The sequence below is a fragment of the Octopus bimaculoides genome, chromosome 14 (assembly GCF_046866305.1).
Source record: "Octopus bimaculoides isolate indiv1 chromosome 14, ASM4686630v1, whole genome shotgun sequence".
NCBI classification, from domain to species: Eukaryota; Metazoa; Mollusca; class Cephalopoda; order Octopoda; family Octopodidae; genus Octopus; species Octopus bimaculoides.
The window spans coordinates 31,181,276-31,190,928 of record NC_142941.1 but is presented as its reverse complement, the minus strand read 5'-3'; positions in this window follow the sequence as shown (position 1 = coordinate 31,190,928).

Sequence of the window (9,653 nt, the reverse complement as noted above, 5' to 3'; positions counted from 1 at the left end):
GCGATTCCGAGTGGAATTTGCTATGACTTCCCGCCACAACATGGCTATAAATATAGAAGCACGAGACAATCAGCGCAAAGGTTTCATGGGTTCTTGAGAGGACAGGATTCTTGGTCGCTACTTGACCTCAGGTTTAAAAGAATCGTTTATGCACGATGAACACAGAATTACCCGCCTCTCGCCACACGAATATGTAACTAGCCAATTCTCAGAAAAAAACGCAACATATAATCATGATTCTCTGCGGGTAATTAATGATGCAGCCTCCGGCAAGTAACTTTTCTAATCAATGCAATATTCATGTATAAATAAATGGTCTCATCAAAAGCCCAAAATGGATTTGGTTGTATATGGAAAGCAACTCACAACCTCAGAACGAAATCTCTATTTTTCCAAAAGGACTATAATCCATTTGTCACTGATTCATTTAACACATTTTTATAAAAACAAAGACTTGAGATAAACGAGAATAGATGTTTCATTTATCTTTTATCGTTTAGTTGTTTCAGGCATTGGACTGAGGTCATGCTGAAGTACCGCCTTGAAGGATTTAGTCGAATATATCGACCCCAGGACTTATTCTTTAAAGTCTGGTATTTATTCTAACGATCTCATTTGCCGAACCGCTAATGTTACAGAAACATAAGCAAGCCAACATCTGTTGTCAAGCGATATGGTCTCAACTTTCATCTAAACAATCAGAATTAATACATACTAGTGGAAAAACCGCCCTCCGGGCGATTTTCTACTGATCGCTAATTGATATTTACACATTTGATTCCCGATTTGTATGTTTCTGATAAATATCGCAATTTTCCATTGTATCCATTATTCGCTCAGTAAATATTTCTCTCGTTATTTTATCGCAGTAAGGCGGCGAGCTGGCAGAAACGTTAGCACGCCGGGCGAAATGCTTAGCGGTATTTCGTCTGCCGCTACGTTTACGTTCTGAGTTCAAATTCCGCCGAGGTCGACTTCGCCTTTCATCCTTTCGGGGTCGATAAATTAAGTACCAGTTACGCACTGGGGTCGATGTAATCGACTTAATCCCGTTGTCTGTCCTTGTTTGACCCCTCTATGTTTAGCCCCTTGTGGGCAATTAAAAAAATAAGAAACGTTAGCACGCCAGGCTAAATGCTTAGCGGTATTCCGTCTGTCTTTACGTTCTGGGTTAAAATTCCGCCGAGGTCGACTTCGCCTTTCATCCTTTCGGGGTCGATAAATTAAGTACCAGTTACGCACTGGGGTCGATGTAATCGACTTAATCCCGTTGTCTGTCCTTGTTTGACCCCTCTATGTTTAGCCCCTTGTGGGCAATTAAAAAAATAAGAAACGTTAGCACGCCAGGCTAAATGCTTAGCGGTATTCCGTCTGTCTTTACGTTCTGGGTTAAAATTCCGCCGAGGTCGACTTTGCCTTTCATCCTTTCGGGGTTGATAAATTAAGTACCAGTTGCATACTGGGGTCGATCTGATCGACTGGTCCCCTCCCCAAAAATTTCGAGCCTTGTGCCTAAAGTAGAAAAGATTATTTTATCGCAATCTTAATATTTCACTTTTAAAATAACTCAAAAGTTATCCATCTTTACCTATGTTGTATGCTAGAAACTATAGGGGTCATATAGGTATATTCTGAGTCCTACAATATAATAAACAGCCATACCAAGAACTTGACCACTGGTTTTTGTTTTTCAAAATATGCTGGTATCTCTAGAAAATCTCATTTTATTAACAAATATTCATTTAACAAATTCCAGAAGGGCGGTTTTCTATCAGTCACTGAATAATATTTACACAATTAGTTCCCAATTTGTGTGATTTTTCTTATGTATATTATTCTCAAATTTTGGCGCAAAGCCAGAAATTTCGGGGGAGGGGTAACTCGATTACATCGACTCCAGTGTTTGGTACTTATTTTATCGACCCCGAAAGGATGAAGAACAAAGTCGACCTCGGCGGAATTTGAAGTCAGAACGTAAAAATGGATGAAATGTCGCTTAGCATTTTGCCCAGCATGTTAATGATTCTGCCAGCTTGCCGCCCTGCATATTTTAATATCAATAACCTTCATAAACACACAATTACAGATGTGCAGAGATCGGAAATGATTTCTTTTTATACCAGTTCATCATATGAACTACGATAGCACGAACAGTGATCTTAGCAAAGGAATTAACTATCGGAAATATACTACAGATTCCATATTAGTGTAAGGAGTGCTAAATTGCAGTGTTAAAAAAAACGTTATCTCGCAGTGAATTAAAATTAGTCTTTTTTAATTTTTTTTTTTTTAGTCTTCAATAATAAAAGAATTTAAAAACCACATTTTGATTAAAATATATCAAAATTGAAATTTGTGGGAATTTTCTGAACAGGATAAATTTTAATCGCTTTCATTTAGTAAAACTTAGATACTCAAGACTAATTGATAAGCAGCTTTCTTTACCATGGTATAGATACACTGCGTTGTATATTACGTAATAATTCTTATACGTACGTGTATTAGAGTGCGTGTTAGTGTGTGTGAATGTATATGCACGCACACACTAAAACTTCAGAGTGTTTTGTTTGGTTGGGTTTTTTAATAATATTTATTTTTTAAATATATTTTTGTTCCTGTTCAAACTTGAATATTTCAACGCAAAAAGTACGATATGAATGGGATTATCTCATAAAGTAGAACATTAAAATAGCGTTTAAAAATCTGTATAAAGAAACACAACTAACAATGAGCCGCTGAGTACGTTGTTAGAATATGTGTAGGATTTTCAGAGAACAATCTAGAGTACATTACAATTAATTTCTTGTCCATGGAGTCTTCAAGAAAACAAAAACACCTGCTGTCGATTTTTTCAGAAGGTTGTACTTATCTCATGGAAGCTAATCTTCCTAGTTGCCATGGTAGCACATCATGGTCGTGTTTTGTGATCGGAAAGGGACAAAGTAGAACTAGCATTATAATTCAACCCGGCCTTGACGAACGATCGAGGAAGCCGCTGTGGTCGCTCGACCTACTAGAAATAGCAACTATATCGCCCTCGAATCATATTCCTATTATTTTAAAAAACAAGGCACATTGGATCGTGTGATCTTGAGTTCCCTGCACACAGGGAAATAGTGGTGGCCATGGCTGGGATACTTTTGATCGTGGATTCATTCATTCAGGGCTGATCTTGAGATGACAATAACACCCGATCTTTGGTTGCTTTTTAGCAGAGTTTGCTCTATTTTGAGCCCTCGTACAAGATCCTCAGTTCTTCCTGGCAGAGTATCATTCTCAGTAGTCTGCAATAGCAAAGTGGAATTGGGGAGGCATGGCGGCGGTGTGTTACGAGCGACGCTAGTGGTACTTTTGGGTCTGCTATATAAGCCTGTATAGGGGGATAAAGGCAAGGGGCAGCAAATTCAAGAGCTGCCCTGGGTGCCACACACTCTATCTACAGCCTGGCAAAGTCCTGGTTGTCATTTCTACTCTTTTGATTATCTTATAAAAACCAAATTTACACCTACGAAGGAAGACTTAACAAGTGAAGGTTTTATAAAACAATCAAAATGCAATATTTAAGGTTGCCACAGTATCTATCAGCTTGCCATTATATGTCAACGGTACATGTTGTGACAGTGTCGATGTGCCTTTTCCTTAAGCAAGACATTTAACTCTCCCTTCTAACCACTTTCAAGCCTAGCTGAGGGAAAAAAATAGGTTGCTAAAGTAAAATTTTCTTGCTTTAAACTTCTTTTAGGCCTGATGATGATGATGATGATGATGATGATGATGACGGCGGCGGTGGCGAGGAGGAGGGGGATAGAGGTAGTGGTGGTGATGGGATGGTGGTGTTGATGGTGAGAGTGATAATAAAGGTGACAGTGGTGGCGGCAGTGATGATGGTGATGGTGATGATACACCATCAGCTAACAAAAGGTTTCTAACTTTGGTACAAAACTAGAAATTTGGGAGAGGAGGAGGAATGAGTGTTGTTGTTTAGCTCTATGTTATTCTTAATAAGCAAATTTAGGATCTATGCCATTCCAGCAATGACCACCCTCACTTTTACCTATATGCAAGCAATCCAGGATCAAATTCTCATGAGTGTTTTTCTAAGACAATAGTGTGATTTGATATAGAGGTGATTACTATTTCTAGCACATTAAGCAACCACACATAACTTGCTTTACTGGCTGAGGAACAAAGAATTTACTCAACAAACTCATTCATCTCATATTAATTACACTTTTCAACCAAATTACCATTAGTATCAGTGGTGGCAGTCATGGGGCTGGATTGGCAGAATTGCTAGTGTTGAACATAATGAGTTGCTATCTTTTATCTTCTGCTTGCTTCAGTCACAGGACTGTGGCCATGCTGGGGCACTACCTTAAAGGGCTTAGCTGAACAAATTGCTACCAGTACTTATTTTTTAAAAGTCTGGGATCTTTTTTAAAACGGGGGCCACATTTTTCATTAACGAAACACTTTGAAAATTGGAACACTGGTAGAATGTGTCATATAAAACATCTTTTTCTCTTAGTCTTCTTTAAAAAAAAAGAAATCCATAAATTATTCCATGTTAAAGTTGTCGTATTTCTGTAATTTCAACCAATCACTGACGTCCATTCAGCCGATATACATTAAGTGCCGACTACATAAACAAACGATTCTGAAACAATTAACCCTAACCCGAACCCTAACTCTAACCCTAACCCTAACCCTACGGTTAGGGTTAGGGTTAGGGTTAGGGTTAAAGCAAATTTAAAATGAAAAAAGCAAATAAAACGAAGGTATGGAGATTAAATACGCTTTACATCGCTTAATGAGCCAAAGGAGTAAATGTAAACAACTGAATACTTGTCAGTGATTGGTTGAAATTATCGAAATAAGACAATTTTTTACATGAAATAAATTCGAATACAAAAATATTTTTCTGTTCTATAACACAAAATAGATAAGGTTTGAAAGTCTTTCGGTACCAAAAACACTACGTAAAACATTAATGAAAAATGTGGCCCCCGTTTTAAAAAAGATCCAAAGTCTGATCTTTTTTACCAAATTGCTAATTTAAGGGGATGTAAACAAACTAACACTGGTTGTCAAGTGGTGGGGAGAAACACACACACACATATATATATATATATATATATATATATATATATATATATACACACACACATGCTGGGCTTCCACAGTTTCTGTCAACCAACTTCATTTGCAAGGCATTGGGCAGTCCAGGACGATAGGTGAAGATGCTTACTCAAAGTGCCATGTGGTTGTAAAGCAAGCTTCTTAACCACACAGCCATGCTTGTATTTATATTTAGTAATGGCCCTTGATGTTCTTAGTTCAAATCCAGGCAAGGTCAATTTTACTTTACATTCTTCCAAGGAGTCAATAATATAAAACATCAGTCAAAGCTATCCAGTTATTGATATGAGGTTGTTCACAAACACACTTGTCTCCGCTCTCTACTACTATTACAGTGGCCCCAATTACTCACAGCTGGCTGATTTTGTGCCACCTCTTTTCAGGCACTCCTAACCAGTTTGTCTTTCTTCCTTTAGTCAAATCTAAATGTGTCCACTCCTCATGTCCTGTACTATCTATTATGCCTGGTCCTTACTTTTCTCCTCCTTTTCAGGTGTTCAAAAGAAAGAATATCTATGTTGTTCTTACTTCTTCTTGGAGGAACTGCAAAGACAATAAGAATGCTGAAAAATAACTTGGCATTTCTTTGACACTTTTGTATTCACATTATTCTGTCAAAAGTGATGCTCATTTATAATCATGCATTATCTTGTAGCTTTGAGATTTTGACAAGTTAACCGTTAATTTTTAGAATGATATTGTAGGATTAGTGTGAGGTCAGACAGGTAGAATATTTTGGCTGGATATGGTCAGTTTAAATACTAAGGGGTTAAAATAAATACCGGGTCACTTTCTTCCACTAACCCATTCAAGGTGGTGCCGCAGCATGGCTCCAGTCCAATGACTGTATCATGTGAAAGATAAAGCACTGGGATCACTTTCATTAACTTCCAAAATAATCCTGTTTTGGAAATGTCCTTCACTTCTATTACAAAACAAAAGCCAAGTTACAAATCTTAACTAAAGAAATTATTAGGTTACAAAAGCAAAAATAAATCTCATATGACAAAAAAATACTAAAATCTTCCCAAAGTGATGTCACAGCATTCAAATATCTAGTACTTGGCACTATTTTTTTTGGTTTGCAAATATAAACTATATTTTTAGTATCATCATCATCATTCAATGTCCACTTTGCTGTGCTTGCATAGATCAGACAGAATTTGTTGAGGTAGATTTACTATGGCTGAATGCTCTTCCTGTCACCAATCCTTGCCTTTTTTCTAGTAAGGAAATATTCCCCCATGGTGAGACATGTTTTTCATTGAAGACTGGAAATGAACAACCTCACTTGTATGATGGTGATGCTCATTTACAACCATCACATGTTAAGACAAGGGTACACACAAACACATACATAGTCATACATACATACACATATATGACAGGCTTCACCTGCTTTTGTCTACCAAATACACTTGCAAGGCTTTGGTCAGCTTGGGGTCAAAGTAGAAAAACATTTGCCCAAGGTGAAATATAGTGGGACTGAACCTGAGATCACATGACTAGGAAGCATGCTTCTTAACCACACAATCACACCTGAACCTATAACCACACACGTAACTATATTTCAGTTTCATTCACAACCAGTAATATAAGGAACAGTTTTAGATTTCCCAAACAAGGCTGTACAATCTACGATGAGATATCTGACAGCTGAAACAACTCACACTCCATCAGTATTAACACAGTTACATGACTAAACACCAACTACTGGCCCAAGAGGTCTTGATATTTTGAGATATCATTATCCTCGCCATTGAACTATGGCCATGCTGAAGCAACACCATAAAAAGGTTTAATCAAACAAATCAACCCAAGTACTTATTTTAAAGAACTGAGTCTAGTACATATTCTATCAGTCTCTTTCGATGAATTGTTGAGTCAGAGGGATGTAAACAAACCAACAGTCGAGCGGTATGGTGAGTGGGGAGAGAAACATAGCACGCACACAGAGCAGTCTTCTACACAGTTTGTCAACCAAATTCATTCACAAAGCATTGGTCACCCTGGGCTACAGTAGAAGACACTGGTACTCAGGGCAGCGTAATGGGACTGAACCTGGAACCGCATGGTTTAAAAGCAGGTTTCTTAACCACAGCCAAAGCCTGCATCCCTTAAATCAGTAGTTCTCAACTGGGGTCCATATAGCCCCTGAGGGTCCATGTACAATTTTAGGGGATCCACACAACTTAATAGTAAACTGGGGATCCACAAACAGTATATTAAGGGCCCTTGACAAAAATTTTGCTTCAGATGTATTGCAAGAAACAATTAGGTTTCTTTCTCTAACATTTTACATGATTCAACCTACACAAGTTAATGTGTGAAAAACAAAATAGGAATTTTAAAAGAAGTTTCTAGAAAACTAGTTTTTAAACATTGAATGGCTATGGGGTCCACCAGAATAAAATAGTAATCAAAGGGGTCTATAGATAAAAAATGGTTGAGAACCCCTTTCTTAAACCAATTGTGTTACAATGTTATATATTTATATTTTGTAAAAGAGGTCAAGGCCATTTTCTAAATGAACTGGTTCAACATGGTTATCAAATCAGGTCAGAGCTTCAGGAATCTGCAAAGCCTACATCAACAAGTTTCCAATGTATGCAGGGGAAACAATTCTGCTGGTTATTGTTTACCCCCATCCCACCTAGCCAATCTCAACTAAGCAGAACTATGATCATATGATGGGATTGACTATAATCTTCGTTTTCATAAGCACAGCACATGCTGAACCAAATTATCAAATGTGACTTTCTTTCCTAAGATGGTGGATGTGGTTTGAGGGAGATATGGCAGCTATTTCTAGCATAGTGGCTCTTTTGTTGGCTCGGGAATAGACAACACCTGCTGGAGTAAAATTATATCCTGCTGAGAATAATTAAGATGATCAAAAGAATAACTCTGCATGATTAAAAAGTTCACTTCATAACCATGCTCTCTAGGTTCAATCCTTGGGAGCAGAAGTTTGTTGCATGCCTAATTTGTTTCTATGCCCACATGTGTATCTTTTGTATGTCTAGATACATATCTTTTTGTATGCATACATATATATCTTTAGTAATGTCTACATGACTATCTTTTGCAATATCTATAGGTCTATCTTCTGAATGCATGCATGTCAAGCTTTCATTAAAATACGTAAATGTTGATAAGAATATAGATAGACCAATGTTTTTGAATACAAAAATGTTCCCTGATTTTTTTTAGTTCAAGCTGCACAAACAATTTTTTGTTGCTCTCATCAATACGAATACAGTGAACCAATGCTTGAATTATTGGAGACCTGTAATAAACAACACTTTGTTTATCAAAGATAATATAAAATGTAAAAACATAAATATGTTCCAAGATCATATCACAGAATGTTAAGCTTCGCAGGGGAGATAACTGATGATTGATTATAGGGAGGAGAAAAATCAATAATAGACATAACCCTGCCCAACTCCACTTCCAGTGCTAACTGGGAAACATTGAAGCGACAAGGATGATAATGATGATTTAATTAACAAATCTAAATTTAGAATTCATTGAGCTTTATGCATAATTACTAAAGTCTTCACCTGGTTGCATACAAATCGTGGGAAGAGAGAAATGCTGCCAGGTAAGAGTAATCTGTGCATTGGAATCTGTCTGGAGAACCAAAATATAAGAAGAATTTGTCCAGTACTTGTGTAGATATTAAATTTGAATATCATCAAGAGAGCCTTTATGTCTCAATCTATTAGAAAGAGCATCTAAATTCCTTCTAAAACACCCGACTGACTTAAAGAAATAAAAAAGGCAAACAGCACGACACAATCTAATCCCTGCTATCCAAAAAGATAGAATGGTTATAGCTGAAAAACCTTTGAATGAGGGTCTCTTTTGAAGGCTTTCTCCAGGCCAATAAGCATCAAGTACAATGGCTTACTTTTCCTGCAGTTGTCTTACTAGGAAGATGGCATCAGTAGTACTTCTCCCTGCCACAAAACCAAACTGCATCTCTCTAACATTCTTCTGAATTAATTGAGCCATAACCCTTTCTGTAACTTTCATGACCTGGTTCAGCAATTTAATACCTCTGATAATTTTTGTAAGGCATCACCTTTACCCTTGCAATAGTTGACAAAAATGCTGCTACACAAGTCATTGGATTTGATGCCTTCCTGTACTACCTGATTAATTACAAGGGTGATTAGATTATATCCCGTTTCACCAGATATTTTAAGCATCTCAGCAGTAATTCTTGAGCAGAGCCTTCCCTGTCTTCATGCCCTTAATTGCTTTATCTAATATACCGTTGTCAGCTATAACAGCTGATTCCTCTGTCGGGTTTACATTAGAAAGACTCCTATTCATTCTCCATATCTAGTAGCCTCTCATAGCGGCACTTTCAATTTCTTTCTCTTCAGAATCACCCAGTGTAAATATACCATCATCAATCCATACATACTTTTTCTTCCACTCATTCCAATTTTCTCTGATACACTGCTCTACAATCTGGAACACCACACACTGTAAAACATTGG